Source organism: Oncorhynchus nerka, linkage group LG6, assembly GCF_034236695.1.
Source record: "Oncorhynchus nerka isolate Pitt River linkage group LG6, Oner_Uvic_2.0, whole genome shotgun sequence".
Lineage (NCBI taxonomy): Eukaryota > Metazoa > Chordata > Actinopteri > Salmoniformes > Salmonidae > Oncorhynchus > Oncorhynchus nerka.
Window position 1 is genome coordinate 16,338,846 of NC_088401.1, and position 24,510 is coordinate 16,363,355.

Sequence of the window (24,510 nt, forward strand, 5' to 3'; positions counted from 1 at the left end):
GGAAGTGAGTGCTACAGGGCGGTAGTCGTTTAGCTCAGTTACCTTAGCTTTCTTGGGAACAGGAACAATGGTGGCCCTCTTGAAGCATGTGGGAACAGCAGACTGGTATAGGGATTGATTGAATATGTCCGTAAACACACCGGCCAGCTGGTCTGCGCATGCTCTGAGGGCGCGGCTGGGGATGCCGTCTGGGCCTGCAGCCTTGCGAGGGTTAACACGTTTAAATGTCTTACTCACCTCGGCTGCAGTGAAGGAGAGACCGCATGTTTTCGTTGCAGGCCGTGTCAGTGGCACTGTATTGTCCTCAAAGCGGGCAAAAAAGTTATTTAGTCTGCCTGGGAGCAAGACATCCTGGTCCGTGACTGGGCTGGGTTTCTTCTTGTAGTCCGTGATTGACTGTAGACCCTGCCACATGCCTCTTGTGTCTGAGCCGTTGAATTGAGATTCTACTTTGTCTCTGTACTGACGCTTAGCTTGTTTGATAGCCTTGCGGAGGGAATAGCTGCACTGTTTGTATTCGGTCATGTTACCAGACACCTTGCCCTGATTAAAAGCAGTGGTTCGCGCTTTCAGTTCTCATGTGCTCTTCATGAATGTTACATTTTGTTGAAATAAACAACTAAAACAAACAACTGACACTCAGCATAGTCTGTGTGTGTAACGTTTGTGTGTGTAACGTCTGTGTGTGTAACGTCTGTGTGTGTAACGTCTGTGTGTGTAACGTCTGTGTGTGTAACGTCTGTGTGTGTAACGTGTGTTCCACCAGGATGAGGATCGTAAGCTGCTGGTTGGTTTTCTAGAGGACGTTATGACAACCCTGTCTCTCTCCCACGCCCCTCTGGACAGCCTCAAAGCCTCCTTCATAGAGCTGGGGTAATGCACACCCGGACATACGCACGGGCAGACACTGACCCACACACACACGCGGGCGGACACTGACCCACACGCACGCGGGCGGACACTGACCCACACGCACGCGGGCGGACACTGACCCACACGCACGCGGGCGGACACTGACCCACACGCACGCGGGCGGACACTGACCCACACGCACGCGGGCGGACACTGACCCACACGCACGCGGGCGGACACTGACCCACACGCACGCGGGCGGACACTGACCCACACGCACGCGGGCGGACACTGACCCGCAAAATATATATGTGTGTTATTTACTTTGATCTCCCTCTCCCTAGATCTTCCTATCTTCTTCCCCTCTCTTTCTATCTCTCCCTCACTGTCCTTCCTCTCTCCCTCTGCTCTCCCTCCGCTCTCCCTCCCTCCTCTCGCTCTCCCTCTCTTTTCCACTCTCCCTCTCTTTTCCACTTCTCCTCTCTCCATCTCTCTCTCTGAGCTAACCCAGTGTACCATGACATGTTAATGACAGTACTGTGGTATGGTGTGGTCCACACATCCTCTCTCCATCTCTCTCTCTCTCTCTCTCTCTCTCTCTCTCTCTCTCTCTCTCTCTCTCTCTCAGAGCTAACCCAGTGTACCATGACATGTTACTGACAGTACTGTGGTATGGTGTGGTCCACACCTCCTCTCTCCATCTCTCTCTCTCTCAGAGCTAACCCAGTGTACCATGACATGTTACTGACAGTACTGTGGTATGGTGTGGTCCACACATCCTCTCTCCATCTCTCTCTCTCTCTCTCAGAGCTAACCCAGTGTACCATGACATGTTACTGACAGTACTGTGGTACGGTGTGGTCCACACCTCGGCTCTGGTCCGGTGTACTGCTGCATGTATGTTTGAGGTACGACACCCTGCCGCGACACACCACACACACACACGTTAACTCACTGAACAAAAAGCTTTATATTCTATTGGCTAATGTCAGACCATGGATTCTAAAGGGTTTTCAGTTGCATTATGCAAACTGAACTATACTGGTTTGCCTCCCTGTGTCTTTCCCCTGCAGCAGCCTCTGCTTGTTATTGCCTTCCCTTTTAATGGCCTGATTTAGATTTGAATCCCTAACCCCATCCCAGAGCCGGAACCACTTCCTTGTGAACACATAAGAGGTAGGAGCGAGGGAAAAGCCTAGGACTGAAATGGAATAAGACCTAGATAAAATACACTCTTGGTGAAGAGATGTAGCATTCTCCCCCTCCCCCTTTCACTGTCGTAGTGGTATAGACACCCCTCTCCCCCTTCACTGTCGTAGTGGTGGACACCCTCTCCCCTTCACTGTAGTGGACACCCCTCTCCCCTTCACTGTCGTAGTGGTATAGACACCCCTCTCCCCCTTCACTGTCGTAGTGGTATAGACCCCCCTCCCCCACTGTCATAGTGGTATAGACACCACCCTTCACCCTAGACACCCCCTCCCCTTCACTGTCGTAGTGGTATAGACCCCCTCCCCTTCACTGTCGTAGTGGTATAGACCCTCTCCCCTTCACTGTCGTAGTGGACACCCCTCCCTTCACTGTCTAGACACCCCTCCCCCTTCATAGTGGTATACACCCCTCTCCCCTTCACTGTCGTAGTGGTATAGACACCCTTCCCTCTCTTCACCCTTCACTGTCGTAGTGGTATAGACACCCCTCTCCCCTTCACTGTCGTAGTGGTATAGACACCCCTCTCCCCTTCACTGTCGTAGTGGTATAGACCCCTCCCCTTCACCCCTCTCCCCTTCACTGTCGTAGTGGTATAGACACTTCCCTCTCCCCTTCACTGTCGTAGTGGTATAGACACCCCCCTTCACTGTCGTAGTGGTATAGACACCCCCCTTCACTGTCGTAGTGGTATAGACACCCCTCTCCCCCTTCACTGTCGTAGTGGTATAGACACACCCCCTTCACTGTCGTAGTGGTATAGACACCCCCTTCACTGTCGTAGTGGTATAGACCACCTTCACTGTCGTAGTGGTATAGACACCCCCTTCACGTAGTGGTATAGACACCCCTTTCACTGTCGTAGTGGTATAGACACCTTCACTCTAGACACCCCTTCACTGTCGTAGTGGTATAGACACCCCTCTCCCCCTTCACTGTCGTAGTGGTATAGACACACTACTGAGCCTCATTTTGACTTGTTTTAAGGACATTACATCAAAGTTGGATCAGCCTGTAGTGTGGTTTTCCACTTTAATTTTGAGTGTGACTCCAAATCCAGAACTCCATGGGTTGATACATTTAATTTCCATTGATCATTTTTGTGTGATTTTGTTGTCAGCACATTCAACTATGTAAAGAAAAAAGTATTTAATAAGAATATTTCATCCATTCAGAACTAGGATGTGTTATTTTAGTGTTCCCTTTATTTTTTTGAGCAGTGTATATGACTGTATATGTGTATATGTGTGTGTGTATATGTATGTATTAATGTGTATATATATATGTGTGTATATATATATATGTATGTGTATGTATGTATATATGTATGTATATATATATGACTGTGTGTATATGTATGTGTGTATATGTATGTGTGTATATGTATGTGTGTATATGTATGTGTGTATATATATGTGTGTATATATATGTGTGTATATATATGTGTGTATATATATGTGTGTATATATATGTGTGTATATATATGTGTGTATATATATGTGTGTATATATATGTGTGTATATATATGTGTGTATATGTATGTGTGTATATATGTACGTGTGTGTATATGTACGTGTGTGTATATGTACGTGTGTATATATGTATGTGTGTATATATATGTCTGTATGTGTATATATGTATATATATGTGTGTGTATATTAATGTGTTTGTATGTACCAGCTGTTGGAGCGTGTGAAGATGCAGCTGGCGTCGTTCCTGGAGGACCCACAGTACCAGGACCAACGCTCTCTACACATGGAGATCATCAGGACCTTTGGCCGGGTCGGACCCAACGCTGAGCCACGCTTCAGAGACGAGTGTCAGTACAGTCACACACTAATGCAAAGGCACACACAAAAAGTGGCTCATACACACACACACACACACACACACACACACACACACACACACACAGAGAGAGTAATAGTGTGTTTTTCATCTTTCAGTTGTGCTCCCCCACCTCCACAAGCTGGCGTTGGATAACAGCGCCCAGAATACAGAGAGGAAGAGGATGGACATCGCTACTCAGCTGTTTGAGGCCTACAGCGCTCTCTCATGCTGCTGTGTCCTTCACCTTCTGTACCACCAACGTGTGTGTGTCCTGCTACGGTGTGTTCAAAACTTAGCTCACCCTTTATTCATTGAGGCAAACAGCTGCATGTACCAAGTTGAGTAACTTTTTTAGAGCCGTTTCTCAGATTCTGTCTTTGGAATAACACGACCTAGGTCAAGACTAGGTTACTGTAGTCAGCCTAGGTTACTGTAGTCAGCCTAGGTTACTGTAGTCAGCCTAGGTTACTGTAGTCAGCCTAGGTTACTGTAGTCAGCCTAGGGTACTGTAGTCAGCCTAGGGTACTGTAGTCAGCCTAGGGTACTGTAGTCAGCCTAGGGTACCGTAGTCAGCCTAGGGTACCGTAGTCAGCCTAGGGTACCGTAGTCAGCCTAGGGTACCGTAGTCAGCCTAGGGTACCGTAGTCAGCCTAGGGTACCGTAGTCAGTGGGTCCTATGCGACGGGGTTAAAAGTTCACTATTTGTGGTTCTGGGCTTAACTTGCCCTGCCCTGTTTTGTTATTTATATATATATATATATATATATATGGTTGACATCAGCTAGAAAAGTTTGAAGGCACACAAACATACAGCTATAATAGAACATTATTTCTATGTTTGTGTATGTTTGTGTGCCTTCAAACTTTTCTAGCTGATGTCAACCATGTTATCTATGCTAAAGGGCTTTGGTCTTTGGCATCAGCTTTGATCTTTGTATATGTGTGTGTGTGTGTGGTGGTTGCCTATCCCGTTGGTGAGTGGAAAAAGGAAAATAAACTCTCTCCATTTTGGCACTGTAGGCTGATTACAGGGTTGACTGAGAGAGAGGGAGGGAGTTAGAGACAGACCACAGGCCACAGAGAGAAGGAGCGCGAGAGAGAGAAAGAGACCACAGCCTGCCTTAGAGAGGGAGAAGCCAGGAGAGAAAATGAGAGAGGGAGAGCTGGCTCCAAGCCTTTGGTCAGAGTTCCCAGCATAGGGCTCAGTGCGTGGGCATGCATGTCCTTCCCTGAATGGGTTTCCAAAATGGTGTGGTTCCACAAGGGCATATTTCACAGCTCAGAGACCTCCCTAACCTCCTCTTTGGTGACTTTCATACACCCTTACCCACCACCCACCCATCACATACCCACCACCTGGTGACTTTCATACACCCTTACCCACCACCCACCCACCCACCACATACCCACCGCTGTTGACCTTCATACACCCACACCCACCCACTACCCACCCAGCTGGCTGAGGCTTGGTACTGTGTGATTATAGCAGGTTATACTGGCGGTCTCATGTAGCTTTGGTCACACTGGCTAAACCCCTGACAGATCGCTCACTATCAGAGTCTGAGGCTGTGACATCATCAGTGTGCGACGAGCCAGTGGAAGTACTGTGGCCCTCTGGGTAATGTAGTCATGTACCATCCTCACAAATCTTACCTACTTGTGTTAGTGTTTGGTTGTCAAGTGTTCACTGTTGTTAAACTCTGTGTGCTGTAAGTGTTCAGTAGGTTTTGTAAAACTGTGTTGGTGTTTGGTTGTCCAATATTAGTGTAGTTAAACTCTGTTAGTCTTCAGTTGTCTAGTAAAATATTTATTTAATCTCTGTTAGTGTTTGGTTGTCCTCTCCTTGACTTCCTGTTCCAGTCATCTCAGAGGAGGTTATGGTGAATCACTTCCTGCCTGGACTGAGGTGTCTGAGGGCGGACATGGAACAGCTATCTCCTGAACACGAGGTACATACGCACTCTCACATTGACCATACAGTAGCTCTTCCAAACTCCATCAACTGACCTGTTTCCCATGCCAGCTAAAGACCAGCTGATTCCCTGTCCCAGACCACTCACCACACAGCGTGATGTTGTCTCCAGAAGGGAGACTCACCAGGCATACTTTCCACAGCACAGCAATCTGGCATATTTCCCGCTGTGTGTCTTGTTGCAGGTGATCATGAGCTCCATGATCAAGGAGGGGGAAACCAAGGTAGAGAACAGAGGGATTGGACAGGCTGAGGGGGTAACACACACCATTCAAACAGCGCCCATGTGTCTGTGTGCTATGTCAGAGCATTCAAAACACACACACACACACACTTTCCTAGCCTGCTGGTTTTGATCCCAAACATGAGTCTTTTTATTTTATTTATTTTGTCATTTAGCAGAGGATCTTATCCAAAGCGACTTACTGTAGTGACTGCATACATTTGTTTATATTTTCCGTACTGGTCCCCTCTGGCGAATCAAACCCACCCCCCTGGCGCTGCAAGCGCCTTGCTCTACCAACTGAGCTACGCGGGACTTGCCGGGTCACAGTCGCATGACCCTCTGGTTTCCTGGCTTCAGAAAACAGGTAGAGAAACCGTGGTGAGGGAGGAGGGCAGAAAGCTTTCAAAGAGCATTGGGACCCAGCCATAGTGTGGGTGATAGGAGGGGAGTTTAGGGAGGAGTACAGCCGTAGTGTGGGTGATAGGAGGAGGGAGTCTAGGGAGGAGTACAGCCGTAGTGTGGGTGATAGGAGGAGGAGAGTTTAGGGAGGAGTACAGCCGTAGTGTGGGTGAGGGGAGGAGGGGAGTTTAGGGAGGAGTACAGCCGTAGTGTGGGTGATAGGAGGGGAGTTTAGGGAGGAGTACAGCCGTAGTGTGGGTGATAGGAGGGGAGTTTAGGGAGGAGTACAGCCGTAGTGTGGGTGAGAGGAGGAGAGGAGTTTAGGGAGGAGTACAGCCGTAGTGTGGAGGAGTACAGCCGTAGTGTGGGTGAGAGGGGAGTTTAGGGAGGAGTACAGCCGTAGTGTGGATGAGGGGAGTTTAGGGAGGAGTACAGCCGTAGTGTGGGTGAGAGGAGGAGGGAAGTTTAGGGAGGAGTACAGCCGTAGTGTGGATGAGGGGAGTTTAGGGAGGAGTACAGCCGTAGTGTGGATGAGGGGAGTTTAGGGAGGAGTACAGCCGTAGTGTGGATGAGGGGAGTTTAGGGAGGAGTACAGCCGTAGTGTGGATGAGGGGAGTTTAGGGAGGAGTACAGCCGTAGTGTGGATGAGGGGAGTTTAGGGAGGAGTACAGCCGTAGTGTGGATGAGGGGAGTTTAGGGAGGAGTACAGCCGTAGTGTGGATGAGGGGAGTTTAGGGAGGAGTACAGCCGTAGTGTGGATGAGGGGAGTTTAGGGAGGAGTACAGCCATAGTGTGGATGAGGGGAGTTTAGGGAGGACTACAGCCGTAGTGTGGGTGAGAGGAGGAGGGAAGTTTGGGGAGGAGTACAGCCGTAGTGTGGGTGAGAGGAGGAGGGGAGTTTAGGGAGGAGTACAGCCGTAGTGTGGATGAGGGGGTTCAGGGAGGAGTATAGCCGTAGTGTGGGTCATATGAGGATGGGATTTTAGGGAGGAGTACAGCCGTAGTGTGGAGGAGGGGAGTTTAGGAAGGAGTACAGCCGTAGTGTGGATGAGGGGAGTTTAGGGAGGAGTACAGCTGTAGTGTGGATGAGGGGAGTTTAGGGAGGAGTACAGCCGTAGTGTGGATGAGGGGAGTTTAGGGAGGAGTACAGCCGTAGTGTGGGTGAGAGGAGGAGGGAAGTTTAGGGAGGAGTACAGCCGTAGTGTGGATGAGGGGAGTTTAGGGAGGAGTACAGCCGTAGTGTGGATGAGGGGAGTTTAGGGAGGAGTACAGCCGTAGTGTGGATGAGGGGAGTTTAGGGAGGATTACAGCCGTAGTGTGGATGAGGGGAGTTTAGGGAGGAGTACAGCCGTAGTGTGGATGAGGGGAGGAGGGAAGTTTAGGGAGGAGTACAGCCGTAGTGTGGGTGAGAGGAGGAGGGGAGTTTAGGGAGGAGTACAGCCGTAGTGTGGATGAGGGGGTTCAGGGAGGAGTATAGCCGTAGTGTGGGTCAGGGGAGGGAGGGATTTTAGGGAGGAGTACAGCCGTAGTGTGGAGGAGGGGAGTTTAGGAAGGAGTATAGCCGTAGTGTGGAGGGGAGTTTACGAAGGAGTATAGCCATAGTGTGGGTCATATGAGGATGAGATTTTAGGGAGGAGTACAGCCGTAGTGTGGAGGAGGGGAGTTTAGGGAGGAGTACAGCCGTAGTGTGGATGAGGGGAGTTTAGGGAGGAGTACAGCCGTAGTGTGGGTGAGGGGAGGAGGGGAGTTTAGGGAGGAGTACAGCCGTAGTGTGGGTGAGAGGAGGGGAGTTTAGGGAGGAGTACAGCCGTAGTGTGGGTGAGGGGAGGAGGGGAGTTTAGGGAGGAGTACAGCCATAGTGTGGGTGAGGGGAGGAGGGGAGTTTAGGGAGGAGTACAGCCGTAGTGTGGGTGAGGGGAGGAGGGGAGTTTAGGAGGAGTACAGCCGTAGTGTGGGTGAGGGGAGGAGGGGAGTTTAGGGAGGAGTACAGCCGTAGTGTGGGTGAGGGGAGGAGGGGAGTTTAGGGAGGAGTACAGCCGTAGTGTGGGTGAGGGGAGTTTAGGGAGGAGTACAGCCGTAGTGTGGTTGAGGGAGGAGGGAGTTTAGGGAGGAGTACAGCCGTAGTGTGGGTGAGGGGAAGAGGGGAGTTTAGGGAGGAGTACAGCCGTAGTGTGGGTGAGGGGAGGAGGGAGTTTAGGGAGGAGTACAGCCGTAGTGTGGGTGAGGGGAGGAGGGGAGTTTAAGGAGAGTACAGCCGTAGTGTGGGTGAGGGAGTTTAGGGAGGAGTACAGCCGTAGTGTGGATGAGGGAGTTTAGGAGGAGTACAGCCGTAGTGTGGATGAGGGGAGTTTAGGGAGGAGTACAGCCGTAGTGTGGATGAGGGAGTTTAGGGAGGAGTACAGCCGTAGTGTGGGTGAGAGGAGGGGAAGTTTAGGGAGGAGTACAGCCGTAGTGTGGATGAGGGGAGTTTAGGAGGAGTACAGCCGTAGTGTGGATGAGGGGAGTTTAGGCAGGAGTACAGCCGTAGTGGGTGGATGAGGGAGTTTAGGGAGGAGTACAGCCGTAGTGTGGATGAGGGGAGTTTAGGGAGGAGTACAGCCGTAGTGTGGGTGAGAGGAGGAGGGAAGTTTAGGGAGGAGTACAGCCGTAGTGTGGATGAGGGGAGTTTAGGGAGGAGTACAGCCGTAGTGTGGATGAGGGAGTTTAGGGAGGAGTACAGCCATAGTGTGGATGAGGGGAGAGGGGAGTTTAGGGAGGAGTACAGCCGTAGTGTGGATGAGGGGAGTTTAGGGAGGAGTACAGCCGTAGTGTGGTAGTGTGGATGAGGGAGGAGGAAGTTTAGGGAGGAGTACAGCCGTAGTGTGGGTGAGAGGAGGAGGGAGTTTAGGGAGGAGTACAGCCGTAGTGTGGATGAGGGGAGGGGAGTTCAGGGAGGAGTATAGCCGTAGTGTGGGTCATATGAGGATGGGAGTTTAGGGAGGAGTACAGCCGTAGTGTGGAGGGGAGGAGGGGAGTTTAGGAAGGAGTATAGCCGTAGTGTGGAGGGGAGTTTAGGGAGGAGTATAGCCATAGTGTGGGTCATGAGGAGGATGAGATTTTAGGGAGGAGTACAGCCGTAGTGTGGGTGGAGGAGGGGAGTTTAGGGAGGAGTACAGCCGTAGTGTGGATGAGGGGAGTTTAGGGAGGAGTACAGCCGTAGTGTGGGTGAGGGGAGGAGGGGAGTTTAGGGAGGAGTACAGCCGTAGTGTGGGTGAGAGGAGGGGAGTTTAGGGAGGAGTACAGCCGTAGTGTGGGTGAGGGGAGGAGGGAGTTTAGGGAGGAGTACAGCCATAGTGTGGGTGAGGGGAGGAGGGAGTTTAGGGAGGAGTACAGCCGTAGTGTGGGTGAGGGGAGGAGGGGAGTTTAGGGAGGAGTACAGCCGTAGTGTGGGTGAGGGGAGGAGGGGAGTTTAGGGAGGAGTACAGCCGTAGTGTGGGTGAGGGGAGGAGGGGAGTTTAGGGAGGAGTACAGCCGTAGTGTGGGTGAGGGGAGTTTAGGGAGGAGTACAGCCGTAGTGTGGTTGAGGGGAGGAGGGGAGTTTAGGGAGGAGTACAGCCGTAGTGTGGGTGAGGGAGGAGGGGAGTTTAGGGAGGAGTACAGCCGTAGTGTGGGTGAGGGGAGGAGGGGAGTTTAGGGAGGAGTACAGCCGTAGTGTGGGTGAGGGGAGGAGGGGAGTTTAAGGAGGAGTACAGCCGTAGTGTGGGTGAGGGGAGTTTAGGGAGGAGTACAGCCGTAGTGTGGATGAGGGGAGTTTAGGGAGGAGTACAGCCGTAGTGTGGATGAGGGGAGTTTAGGGAGGAGTACAGCCGTAGTGTGGATGAGGGGAGTTTAGGGAGGAGTACAGCCGTAGTGTGGGTGAGAGGAGGAGGGAAGTTTAGGGAGGAGTACAGCCGTAGTGTGGATGAGGGGAGTTTAGGGAGGAGTACAGCCGTAGTGTGGATGAGGGGAGTTTAGGGAGGAGTACAGCCGTAGTGTGGATGAGGGGAGTTTAGGGAGGAGTACAGCCGTAGTGTGGATGAGGGGAGTTTAGGGAGGAGTACAGCCGTAGTGTGGATGAGGGGAGGAGGGAAGTTTAGGGAGGAGTACAGCCGTAGTGTGGGTGAGAGGAGGAGGGGAGTTTAGGGAGGAGTACAGCCGTAGTGTGGATGAGGGGGTTCAGGGAGGAGTATAGCCGTAGTGTGGGTCATATGAGGATGGGATTTTAGGGAGGAGTACAGCCGTAGTGTGGAGGAGGGGAGTTTAGGAAGGAGTATAGCCGTAGTGTGGAGGAGGGGAGTTTACGAAGGAGTATAGCCATAGTGTGGGTCATATGAGGATGAGATTTTAGGGAGGAGTACAGCCGTAGTGTGGAGGGGAGTTTAGGGAGGATTACAGCCGTAGTGTGGATGAGGGGAGTTTAGGGAGGACTACAGCCGTAGTGTGGGTGAGGGGAGGAGGGGAGTTTAGGGAGGAGTACAGCCGTAGTGTGGGTGAGAGGAGGGGAGTTTAGGGAGGAGTACAGCCGTAGTGTGGGTGAGGGGAGGGGAGTTTAGGGAGGAGTACAGCCGTAGTGTGGGTGAGGGGAGTGGGAGTTTAGGGAGGAGTACAGCCGTAGTGTGGGTGAGGGAGGAGGGGAGTTTAGGGAGGAGTACAGCCGTAGTGTGGGTGAGGGGAGGAGGGAGTTTAGGGAGGAGTACAGCCGTAGTGTGGGTGATAGGAGGAGGGAGTTTAGGGAGGAGTACAGCCGTAGTGTGGGTGAGGGGAGTTTAGGGAGGAGTACAGCCGTAGTGTGGTTGAGGGGAGGAGGGAGTTTAGGGAGGAGTACAGCCGTAGTGTGGGTGAGGGGAGGAGGGGAGTTTAGGGAGGAGTACAGCCGTAGTGGGGAGGAGGGGAGTTTAGGGAGGAGTACAGCCGTAGTGTGGGTGATGTGGGAGTTTATTTGGGAGCTGAGTACAGTTTTCTACCTTAATTGTTTGGGTGATAGAATGTCATCATCATGTCATAATGCAGTGTCAGAGACAACAGTTATAACTAGAATCTCTGTCTTCATAATGCACAGTGTCAGAGGTTATAACTAGAATCTCTGTCATTGTAATGCACAGGAGAGACAACAGTTATAACTAGAATCTCTGTCATTGTAATGGGTGTCAGGAGTTATAACTAGGAGTTTAATGGGAGAGACAACAGTTATAACTAGAATCTCTGTCTTCATAATGCACAGTGTGGGTTATAACTAGAATCTCTGTCTTTATGCAGGAGAGAGTAACAGCTCTGTCTTCATAATGCACAGTGTGGACAACAGTTATAAGGAGGATCTGTCTTCATCAACATTTCAACATTTGAACTCTGAGGCTGTAGCCTAGCAACACACACACAATAGTTTTCTACCTTAATTGTTTTTAGGCTGTTTTTCTCTTCATAGAATGTCATCATCATGTCATAATGCAGTGTCAGAGACAACAGTTATAACTAGAATCTCTGTCTTCATAATGCACAGTGTCAGAGACAACAGTTATAACTAGAATCTCTGTCTTCATAATGCACAGTGTCAGAGACAACAGTTATAACTAGAATCTCTGTCATTGTAATGCACAGTGTCAGAGACAACAGTTATAACTAGAATCTCTGTCTTCATAATGCACAGTGTCAGAGACAACAGTTATAACTAGAATCTCTGTCTTCATAATGCACAGTGTCAGAGACAACAGTTATAACTAGAATCTCTGTCTTCATAATGCACAGTGTCAGAGACAACAGTTATAACTAGAATCTCTGTCTTCATAATGCACAGTGTCAGAGACAACAGTTATAACTAGAATCTCTGTCATTGTAATGCACAGTGTCAGAGACAACAGTTATAACTAGAATCTCTGTCATTGTAATGCACAGTGTCAGAGACAACAGTTATAACTAGAATCTCTGTCTTCATAATGCACAGTGTCAGAGACAACAGTTATAACTAGAATCTCTGTCATTGTAATGCACAGTGTCAGAGACAACAGTGATGTCTAATGACAGGATCCATCCCCGATATGGGCTTGTTTTATCACGTCTCTCAACAACCGTGTTACGACTAAGCAGCTCAACTCCAGCATTTTACTGTGGCTCATAACTTTCATTCCAGTATTGACCATATGTCGTTGTGATGTTGTTACTGCGTCCTATCTGCTGTTGTTCAACCCCAGTTAGGCAGAGAGGGGGAAAAAGAGGAACTCTCTTAACTGTCAGTCAGTAGAGAACAGAAGGAACTTTTATTGTTAACACTTAAGCAACTGTTTTTACCAGTCTAGTTATATGGTCAAGGTCACGGCAAAGAAATGAGAATGTTATAATCGGACCGTTAACAGCAACACCTCTCTGAATTGGATGTTTAGGGAGACCAAGAATATTGAGACTATATACAAAACATTCTAGATGAATGATAGGTCACTGAATGGTTTTTACAGGCTATGTAATAATTTCCCATTCTTCAGGCTATCTACAGTCAGCTCCAAATATATTGTTTTGGTACTCTGAAGTGATACATTGACTATGAGGTTGAAGTGCGGACTAGCAGCTTTAATTCGAGGGTATTTTCATCCATACCGGGTGAATAATTTAGAAATTACAGAACTTTTTGTACATAGCCCCCCCTCCATTTTAGGGGTCCAAAAGTATTGGGACAAATTCACTTGTGTATGAAAGTAGTCAAAAGTTAAGAATTTGTATCCATATTCCTCCTAGGGTGCAATGATTACATTATTTTGGAGTCACTTTTATTGTAAATAAGAATGAAATATGTTTCTTATCACTTTTACATTAATGTGGATGCTACCATGATTACAGATAGTCCTGAATAATGAGTGAGAAAGTTAGACCCACAAATATCATACCCCCCAAGACATGCTGACCTCCCCTGTTATTGTAGTGGTGAGAGGTTAGCATGACTTGGGGGTAGGATATTTGTGCGTCTAACTTTCTCATACAAAACATTAGGAACACCTGCTCTTTCCATGACATAGACTGACCAGGTGAATCCAGGTGGAAGCTGTAATCTGTTATTGATGTCACTTCTTAAATCCACTTCAATTCGTGTAGATGAAGCGGAGGAGACAGGTTAAATATGGATTTTTAAGCCTTGAGACATGGATTGTGTACGAGTGCCATTCAGAGGGTGAATGGGCAAGACAAGAGATTTAAGTTCCTTTGAATGGGGTGTGTCAAGAACTGCAACGCTGCTGGGATTTTTAAGCTCAACAGTTTCCCGTGTGTATCAAAAATGGTCCACCACCCAATGGACATCCAGCCAACTTGACACAACTGTGGGAAGCATTGGATTCAACATGGGCCAGCATCCCTATGGAACGCTTTCGACAACTTGTAGAGTCGATCCCCCGACGAATTGAGGCTGTTCTGAGAGCAGAAAAAGAGTGGGGGGTCCTACATTTTTTTATTTTACCTTTATTTAACTAGGCAAGTCAATTAAGAACAAATTCTTATTTTCATTGACGGCCTAGGAACAGTGGGTTAACTGCCTGTTCAGGGGCAGAACGACAGATTTGTACCTTGTCAGCTCGGGGGTTTGAACTTGCAACCTTCCGGTTACTAGTCCAACGCTCTAACCACTAGGCTACCCTGCCGCCCCTAATATTAGGAATGTGTTCTTAGTGTTTGGTATACGCCATGCATAATCTATACCATTGTGCAGTATATAATCTAAACTCAGCAAAAAAAAGAAACGTCCCTTTTTCAGCACCCTGTCTTTCAAAGCTAATTTGTAAAAACCCAAATAACGTCATAGATCTTCATTGTAAAGTGTTTAAACACTGTTTCCCATGCTTGTTCAATGAACCATAAACAATTCATGCACCTGTGGAACGGTTGTTAAGACACTAACAGACGTTAGGCAATTAAGGTCACAGTTATGAAAACTTAGGACACTAAGGCCTTTCTACTCACCCTCGAATCCAACAGGTCCCAGACGTGCTCTGTGGGATTGAGATCCGGGCTCTTCACTGGCCATGGCAGAACACTGACATTCCTGTCTTGCAGTAAATCACGCACAGAAGGAGCAGTATGGCTGGTTGCATTGTCATGCTGGAGGGTCATGTCAGGATGAGCAGTATGGCTGGTGGCATTGTCATGCTGGAGGGTCATGTCAGGATGAGCAGTATGGCTGGTGGCATTGTCATGCTGGAGGGTCATGTCAGGATGAGCAGTATGGCTGGTGGCATTGTCATGCTGGAGGGTCATGTCGGGATGAGCCTGCAGGAAGGGTACCACATGAGGGAGGAGGATGTCTTCCCTGTAACGCACAGCGGTGATATTGCCTGCAATGACAAGAAGCTCAGTCCGATGATGCTGTGACACACCGCCCCAGACCATGATGGAACCTCCACCTCCAAATCAATCCCGCTCCAGAGTACAGGCCTCGGTGTAACGCTCATTCCTTTGACGATAAATGCGAATCCGACCATCTCCCCTGGTGAGAGAACCTTGACTCTTCAGTGAAGATCACTTTTTGACAGTCCTGTCTGGTCCAGCGACGGTGGGTTTGTGCCCATAGGCGACGTTGTTGCCGGTGATGTCTGGTGAGGACCTGCCTTACAACAGGCATACAAGCCCTCAGTCCAGCCTCTCTCATCCTATTGAGGACAGTCTGAGTGCTGATGGAGGGGTTGTGCGTTCCTGGTGTAACTCGGGCAGTTGTTGCCATCCTGTACCTGTCCCGCAGGTGTGATGTTCGGATGTACCGATCCTGTGCAGGTGTTGTTACACGTGGTCTGGCGCTGCGAGGACGATCAGCTGTCCGTCCTGTCTCCCTGTAGCTCTGTCTTAGGCGTCTCACAGTACAGACATTGCAATTTATTGCCCTAGCCACATCTGCAGTCCTCATGCCTCCTTGCAGCATGCCTAAGGCACGTTCACGCAGATGAGCAGGGACTCTGGGCTTCTTTCTTTTGGTGTTTTTCAGAGTAATTAGAAAGGCCTCTTTAGTTTTCATACCTGTGACCTTAATTGCCTACCCCCTGTAAGCTGTTAGTGTCTTTATGACCGTTCCACAGGTGCATGTTCATTAATTGTTTATGGTTCATTGAACAAGCAGGGAAACAGTGTTTAAACCCTTTACAATGAAGATCTATGACGTTATTTGGACAGGGTCCTGAAAAATGGACGTTTATTTTTTGCTTAGTTTGTAATCTACAGTATATACCAGTGTGCAGTATATAATATAATCTATATCCCAGTGTACACTATAAAATATAATCTATATCCACGTGTACACTATATTATATATCCCATTGTACAGGCTATCATCAATATAACCATATTGTGTATCTGTGGACCAATGATGATGCTATGTTTAACTGCTAATACATATTTATATGTGTTCAAACTGTGTGTTGCTGTAGATCTGTGTCCATCGCTGCCAGTCTGGTTGGGGAAGACGCCAAGACCAAGTTCCTGAGTAAGATGGGTCAGCTGACCACGTCCGGCGCCATGCTGGCCAACGTTTTCCAGAGAAAGAAGTGATCCTTCTTCCACCACCGAACCTCCTAGCAGCAAGCACACTACATATCCCATGAGCCTCCGTTGTCTGGGAGCGCCAGCCCAGGCTCCAACGATGGGCCAGGTCAGGGTCTCTGCTCGAACGCCTTCTGAATGCATCCTTCACTCCTCCCTGACTGGACAGGGGACAGCACTGAGCCCTAGGAAGGGAGGGTGCCCTTTTTTACATATTTGATCAGGTCCAGGGTGTATGTCAATAGTCTGAAGTGGTTTCCTCTCCTCGTCTCAAGGAGAGAAATGAATTATTATACTATTGAGATGCAGCCACTAAGATTTGGCCAACTGGGTTTGTTCTAGAATTTTTACAGATGCAATGTTGTCAAGCTTTCTGAACGTTCCAGTCCAGTTAGAATTTTAGTGACGTTCTTTGTCAGAATGTGATTGTTCCGGAACCTTTGTGTCAACATGGAGAGGAGTAGCTAACTGACTGACGTCTGTATGTTCATGGCTCTGGCGAATTGCCTACTTGAAGTCAAAATCGTCTGCCTTTTATTTCATCACGTCTCTCGTTGTTTTGATATTTTATGAATGATTTATGACTTAATTCCTCCAAAGAAATCTGCACTTCACTTTTTTTTTATTACTTTCTCTTTATTCTGTTTTGATTTCAGAGTCTTATTATAGAGGATGTACATCCACATCACTACCTTTCATTGGATTTGTTGTATTTCTGTTGGAAAAGAGAAGAACACTTATTGTCTTCCTTAATCCATCCATCTCTCTCTCTCGTTCTCTCTCTCTCTCTCGTTCTCTCTCTCTCTCTCATTCTCTCTCTCATTCTCTCTCTCTCTCGTTCTCTCTCTCTCTCTCTCTCTCGTTCTCTCTCTCGCTCTCATTCTCGCTCTCATTCTCTCTCTCATTCTCTCTCTCATTCTCTCTCTCATTCTCTCTCTCATTCTCTCGTTCTCTCTCTCTCTCGTTCTCTCTCTCTCGTTCTCTCTCTCTCTCGTTCTCTCTCTCTCTCGTTCTCTCTCTCTCTCGTTCTCTCTCTCTCTCTCGTTCTCTCTCTCTCTCTCGTTCTCTCTCTCTCTCTCGTTCTCTCTCTCGTTCTCTCTCTCTCTCTCTCTCTCGTTCTGCCTCTCTCTCTCGTTTCTCTCTCTCTCATTCTCTCTCTCTCATTCTCTCTCTCTCTCTCTCTCTCTCTCTCTCATTCTCTCTCTCGTTCTCTCTCTCTCTCGTTCTCTCTCTCTCTCTCTCTCGTTCTCTCTCTCGCTCTCATTCTCTCTCTCATTCTCTCTCTCATTCTCTCTCTCATTCTCTCTCTCATTCTCTCGTTCTCTCTCTCTCTCGTTCTCTCTCTCTCGTTCTCTCTCTCTCTCGTTCTCTCTCTCTCTCTCGTTCTCTCTCTCTCTCGTTCTCTCTCTCTCGTTCTCTCTCTCATTCTCGTTCTCTCTCTCATTCTCATTCTCTCTCTCATTCTCTCTCTCGTTCTGCCTCTCTCTCTCTCGTTCTGCCTCTCTCTCTCTCGTTCTGTCTCTCGTTCTGCCTCTCTCTCTCTCGTTCTGCCTCTCTCTCTCTCGTTCTGCCTCTGCGTGTCTCTGGTGGCTAATTTCTAACGTGGCTGTTTGATTTGGGTTGAGTTATTTTCTCTTTGGGATCATTTTAATTACATGTTATGCTCTACAAGTAAACTGTATGATACACTGTAATGAAGGCGGGACCCATATTATTATGTACATTTGAATTTGGTGTCATGAAATAATAAAACACAAAAATAAACAATTGTGTACTCATGTACACCTGCTTATGGTGATTATTGTGTGTGTATATGTATGCATGTAAAAAACATCCTTTTCAATACAGAGCTCAAGGTTTCAGCAGGTGTTCAGAGTAATAAACCTTGGTAAACACACAAAATCCCCCCTCATCTTTCACACACAGCCGCAACTTCTAGAAACTTCAAAGAGCTTTTATGTCCCTTTGTCTGTCCAGGATTCCAAAGTTCACTAGCTGGGACAGACTCTGAAACCATTTACAGAGTCCTTGCACCAGTATACAGTGATGTGTGAAGCTTTGTGCTCTCCTATCAATGTATCACCCTGTCCCCACCCCTCATACAGAACAGTATTAGCATATTCCCTTTCATATTTAACTTGTTGCTGATAACTCACCAGGTGGACAAATAATTGTAGTTGAGAACAGTGTACCATGTGGGTAGGAATGGAACATAGTGGAAGCATGCTGGTATTTGTATGTGTGTGTGTGTGAGCGTGTACGTGTGTGTGTGTGAGCGTGTATGTGTGTGTGTGAGCGTGAGAGAAAATGTGGCTGATTTGCATGAGAGCTTAGCTGTGTTTGCAGTGTGTCAGAGGAGGCTTTAAGCCTAACTTTGGTGAATGATGACTTAGGATCCTGTGTTTTTATTTAACTTACTACAGTGTGTTTGTGTGGCGAGTCAGAAGATCATGTCTGTTTCCAAAGCCAGGAGACTCCTGAACAGCTCATCAAATGGCTACCCTGACTATTTACATATGGCTTCCCTGACTATTTACATATGGCTTCCCTGACTATTTACATATGGCTTCCCTGACTATTTACAGCGCTGATACGATCTATGCATAGTCACTTTAATAACTCTACCTACATGCACATATTACCTCAACTAAACGGTGCCCCCCCCTGTATATAGTCTCGCTATTGTTATTTTACTGCTCTTACATTTTTAACTTTTATTTCTTATCTGTATTTTTAGTTTTTTTGTTAGGGGCTTGTAAGTCAGCATTTCACTGTGAGGTCTACACCTGTTGTATTCAGCATTTCACTGTGAGGTCTACACCTGTTGTATTCAGCATTTCACTGTGAGGTCTACACCTGTTGTATTCAGCATTTCACTGTGAGGTCTACACCTGTTGTATTCAGCATTTCACTGTAAGGTCTACACCTGTTGTATTCAGCATTTCACTGTGAGGTCTACACCTGTTGTATTCAGCATTTCACTGTGAGGTCTACACCTGTTGTATTCAGCATTTCACTGTAAGGTCTACTACACCTGTTGTATTCAGCATTTCACTGTGAGGTCTACACCTGTTGTATTCAGCATTTCACTGTGAGGTCTACACCTGTTGTATTCAGCATTTCACTGTGAGGTCTACACCTGTTGTATTCAGCATTTCACTGTGAGGTCTACACCTGTTGTATTCAGCATTTCACTGTGAGGTCTACACCTGTTGTATTCAGCATTTCACTGTAAGGTCTACTACACCTGTTGTATTCAGCATTTCACTGTAAGGTCTACTACACCTGTTGTATTCAGCATTTCACTGTGAGGTCTACACCTGTTGTATTCAGCATTTCACTGTGAGGTCTACACCTGTTGTATTCAGCATTTCACTGTGAGGTCTACACCTGTTGTATTCAGCATTTCACTGTGAGGTCTACACCTGTTGTATTCAGCATTTCACTGTGAGGTCTACACCTGTTGTATTCAGCATTTCACTGTGAGGTCTACACCTGTTGTATTCAGCATTTCACTGTGAGGTCTACACCTGTTGTATTCAGCATTTCACTGTGAGGTCTACTACACCTGTTGTATTCAGCATTTCACTGTGAGGTCTACTACACCTGTTGTATTCAGCATTTCACTGTGAGGTCTACTACACCTGTTGTATTCAGCATTTCACCGTGAGGTCTACACCTGTTGTATTCAGCATTTCACCGTGAGGTCTACACCTGTTGTATTCAGCATTTCACTGTGAGGTCTACACCTGTTGTATTCAGCATTTCACTGTGAGGTCTACTACACCTGTTGTATTCAGCATTTCACTGTGAGGTCTACTACACCTGTTGTATTCAGCATTTCACTGTGAGGTCTACACCTGTTGTATTCAGCATTTCACTGTGAGGTCTACACCTGTTGTATTCAGCATTTCACTGTGAGGTCTACACCTGTTGTATTCAGCATTTCACTGTGAGGTCTACACCTGTTGTATTCAGCATTTCACTGTGAGGTCTACACCTGTTGTATTCAGCATTTCACTGTGAGGTCTACACCTGTTGTATTCAGCATTTCACTGTGAGGTCTACTACACCTGTTGTATTCAGCATTTCACTGTGAGGTCTACACCTGTTGTATTCAGCATTTCACTGTGAGGTCTACTACACCTGTTGTATTCAGCATTTCACTGTGAGGTCTACACCTGTTGTATTCAGCATTTCACTGTGAGGTCTACACCTGTTGTAAGTCAGCATTTCACTGTGAGGTCTACACCTATTGTATTCAGCATTTCACTGTGAGGTCTACACCTGTTGTATTCAGCATTTCACTGTAAGGTCTACTACACCTGTTGTATTCAGCATTTCACTGTGAGGTCTACACCTGTTGTATTCAGCATTTCACTGTGAGGTCTACACCTGTTGTATTCAGCATTTCACTGTGAGGTCTACACCTGTTGTATTCAGCATTTCACTGTAAGGTCTACTACACCTGTTGTATTCAGCATTTCACTGTGAGGTCTACACCTGTTGTATTCAGCATTTCACTGTGTGGTCTACACCTGTTGTATTCAGCATTTCACTGTGAGGTCTACACCTGTTGTATTCAGCATTTCACTGTAAGGTCTACTACACCTGTTGTATTCAGCATTTCACTGTAAGGTCTACACCTGTTGTATTCAGCATTTCACTGTAAGGTCTACTACACCTGTTGTATTCAGCATTTCACTGTAAGGTCTACACCTGTTGTATTCAGCATTTCACTGTGAGGTCTACACCTGTTGTATTCAGCATTTCACTGTGAGGTCTACACCTGTTGTATTCAGCATTTCACTGTGAGGTCTACACCTGTTGTATTCAGCATTTCACTGTGAGGTCTACACCTGTTGTATTCAGCATTTCACTGTGAGGTCTACACCTGTTGTATTCAGCATTTCACTGTGAGGTCTACACCTGTTGTATTCAGCATTTCACTGTGAGGTCTACACCTGTTGTATTCAGCATTTCACTGTAAGGTCTACTACACCTGTTGTATTCAGCATTTCACTGTGAGGTCTACACCTGTTGTATTCAGCATTTCACTGTGAGGTCTACACCTGTTGTATTCAGCATTTCACTGTGAGGTCTACACCTGATGTATTCAGCATTTCACTGTGAGGTCTACACCTGTTGTATTCAGCATTTCACTGTAAGGTCTACTACACCTGTTGTATTCAGCATTTCACTGTGAGGTCTACACCTGTTGTATTCAGCATTTCACTGTGAGGTCTACACCTGTTGTATTCAGCATTTCACTGTAAGGTCTACTACACCTGTTGTATTCAGCATTTCACGGAGGTCTACACCTGTTGTATTCAGCATTTCACTGAGGTCTACACCTGTTGTATTCAGCATTTCACTATAAGATCTACACCTGTTGTATTCAGCATTTCACTGTAAGGTCTACTACACCTGTTGTATTCAGCATTTCACTGTGAGGTCTACTACACCTGTTGTATTCAGCATTTCACTGTGAGGTCTACTACACCTGTTGTATTCAGCATTTCACTGTAAGGTCTACTACACCTGTTGTATTCAGCATTTCACTGTGAAGTCTACTACACCTGTTGTATTCAGCATTTCACTGTGAGGTCTACTACACCTGTTGTATTCAGCATTTCACTATAAGATCTACACCTGTTGTATTCAGCATTTCACTGTGAGGTCTACTACACCTGTTGTATTCAGCATTTCACTGTGAGGTCTACTACACCTGTTGTATTCAGCATTTCACTGTGAGGTCTACTACACCTGTTGTATTCAGCATTTCACTATAAGATCTACACCTGTTGTATTCAGCATTTCACTGTAAGGTCTACTACACCTGCTGTATTCATCATTTCACTGTAAAGTCTACTGCACCTGTTGTATTCAGCATTTCACGAAGGTCTACACCTGTTGTATTCAGCATTTCACTGAGGTCTACACCTGTTGTATTCAGCATTTCACTGAGGTCTACACCTGTTGTATTCAGCATTTAACTAAGTTCTACACCTGTTGTATTCAGCATTTCACTGTGAGGTCTACTACACCTGTTGTATTCAGCATTTCACTGTGAGGTCTACTACACCTGTTGTATTCAGCATTTCACTGTGAGGTCTACTACACCTGTTGTATTCAGCATTTCACTGTGAGGTCTACACCTGTTGTATTCAGCATTTCACTGTGAGGTCTACACCTGTTGTATTCAGCATTTCACTGTGAGGTCTACTACACCTGTTGTATTCAGCATTTCACTGTGAGGTCTACTACACCTGTTGTATTCAGCATTTCACTGTGAGGTCTACACCTGTTGTATTCAGCATTTCACTGTGAGGTCTACACCTGTTGTATTCAGCATTTCACTGTGAGGTCTACACCTGTTGTATTCAGCATTTCACTGTGAGGTCTACTACACCTGTTGTATTCAGCATTTCACTGTGAGGTCTACTACACCTGTTGTATTCAGCATTTCACTGTGAGGTCTACTACACCTGTTGTATTCAGCATTTCACTGTGAGGTCTACTACACCTGTTGTATTCAGCATTTCACTGTGAGGTCTACTACACCTGTTGTATTCGGCATTTCACTGTGAGGTCTACTACACCTGTTGTATTCAGCATTTCACTGTGAGGTCTACTACACCTGTTGTATTCAGCATTTCACTGTGAGGTCTACTACACCTGTTGTATTCGGCATTTCACTGTGAGGTCTACTACACCTGTTGTATTCAGCATTTCACTGTGAGGTCTACACCTGTTGTATTCAGCATTTCACTGTGAGGTCTACACCTGTTGTATTCAGCATTTCACTGTGAGGTCTACACCTGTTGTATTCAGCATTTCACTGTGAGGTCTACTACACCTGTTGTATTCAGCATTTCACTGTAAGGTCTACTACACCTGTTGTATTCAGCATTTCACTGTGAGGTCTACTACACCTGTTGTATTCAGCATTTCACTGTGAGGTCTACTACACCTGTTGTATTCAGCATTTCACTGTGAGGTCTACTACACCTGTTGTATTCAGCATTTCACTGTGAGGTCTACACCTGTTGTATTCAGCATTTCACTGTGAGGTCTACACCTGTTGTATTCAGCATTTCACTGTAAGGTCTACTACACCTGTTGTATTCAGCATTTCACTGTGAGGTCTACACCTGTTGTATTCAGCATTTCACTGTGAGGTCTACTACACCTGTTGTATTCAGCATTTCACTGTAAGGTCTACTACACCTGTTGTATTCAGCATTTCACTGTAAGGTCTACACCTGTTGTATTCAGCATTTCACTGTAAGGTCTACTACACCTGTTGTATTCAGCATTTCACTGTGAGGTCTACACCTGTTGTATTCAGCATTTCACTGTGAGGTCTACACCTGTTGTATTCAGCATTTCACTGTGAGGTCTACACCTGTTGTATTCAGCATTTCACTGTGAGGTCTACACCTGTTGTATTCAGCATTTCACTGTGAGGTCTACCTGTTGTATTCAGCATTTCACTGTGAGGTCTACACCTGTTGTATTCAGCATTTCACTGTAAGGTCTACTACACCTGTTGTATTCAGCATTTCACTGTGAGGTCTACACCTGTTGTATTCAGCATTTCACTGTGAGGTCTACACCTGTTGTATTCAGCATTTCACTGTGAGGTCTACACCTGTTGTATTCAGCATTTCACTGTGAGGTCTACACCTGATGTATTCAGCATTTCACTGTTAGGTCTACACCTGTTGTATTCAGCATTTCACTGTGAGGTCTACACCTGTTGTATTCAGCATTTCACTGTGAGGTCTACACCTGTTGTATTCAGCATTTCACTGTGAGGTCTACACCTGTTGTATTCAGCATTTCACTGTGAGGTCTACACCTGTTGTATTCAGCATTTCACTGTGAGGTCTACACCTGTTGTATTCAGCATTTCACTGTAAGGTCTACACCTGTTGTATTCAGCATTTCACTGTGAGGTCTACACCTGTTGTATTCAGCATTTCACTGTGAGGTCTACACCTGTTGTATTCGCATTTCACTGTAAGGTCTACTACACCTGTTGTATTCAGCATTTCACTGTGAGGTCTACACCTGTTGTATTCAGCATTTCACTGTGAGGTCTACTACACCTGTTGTATTCAGCATTTCACTATAAGATCTACACCTGTTGTATTCAGCATTTCACTGTAAGGTCTACTACACCTGTTGTATTCAGCATTTCACTGTGAGGTCTACTACACCTGTTGTATTCAGCATTTCACTGTGAGGTCTACTACACCTGTTGTATTCAGCATTTCACTGTGAGGTCTACTACACCTGTTGTATTCAGCATTTCACTGTGAAGTCTACTACACCTGTTGTATTCAGCATTTCACTGTGAGGTCTACTACACCTGTTGTATTCAGCATTTCACTATAAGATCTACACCTGTTGTATTCAGCATTTCACTGTGAGGTCTACTACACCTGTTGTATTCAGCATTTCACTGTGAGGTCTACTACACCTGTTGTATTCA

General features: G+C 46.7%; 1 pseudogene; it reads left to right on the forward strand.

Moving 5' to 3' along the window:
- The window catches only part of LOC115125910 (RAB11-binding protein RELCH homolog), a 125,264-nt pseudogene extending 107,472 nt beyond the window's left edge, over positions 1–17,792 (forward strand).
- The last annotated feature ends 6,718 nt before the right edge of the window (positions 17,793–24,510 follow it).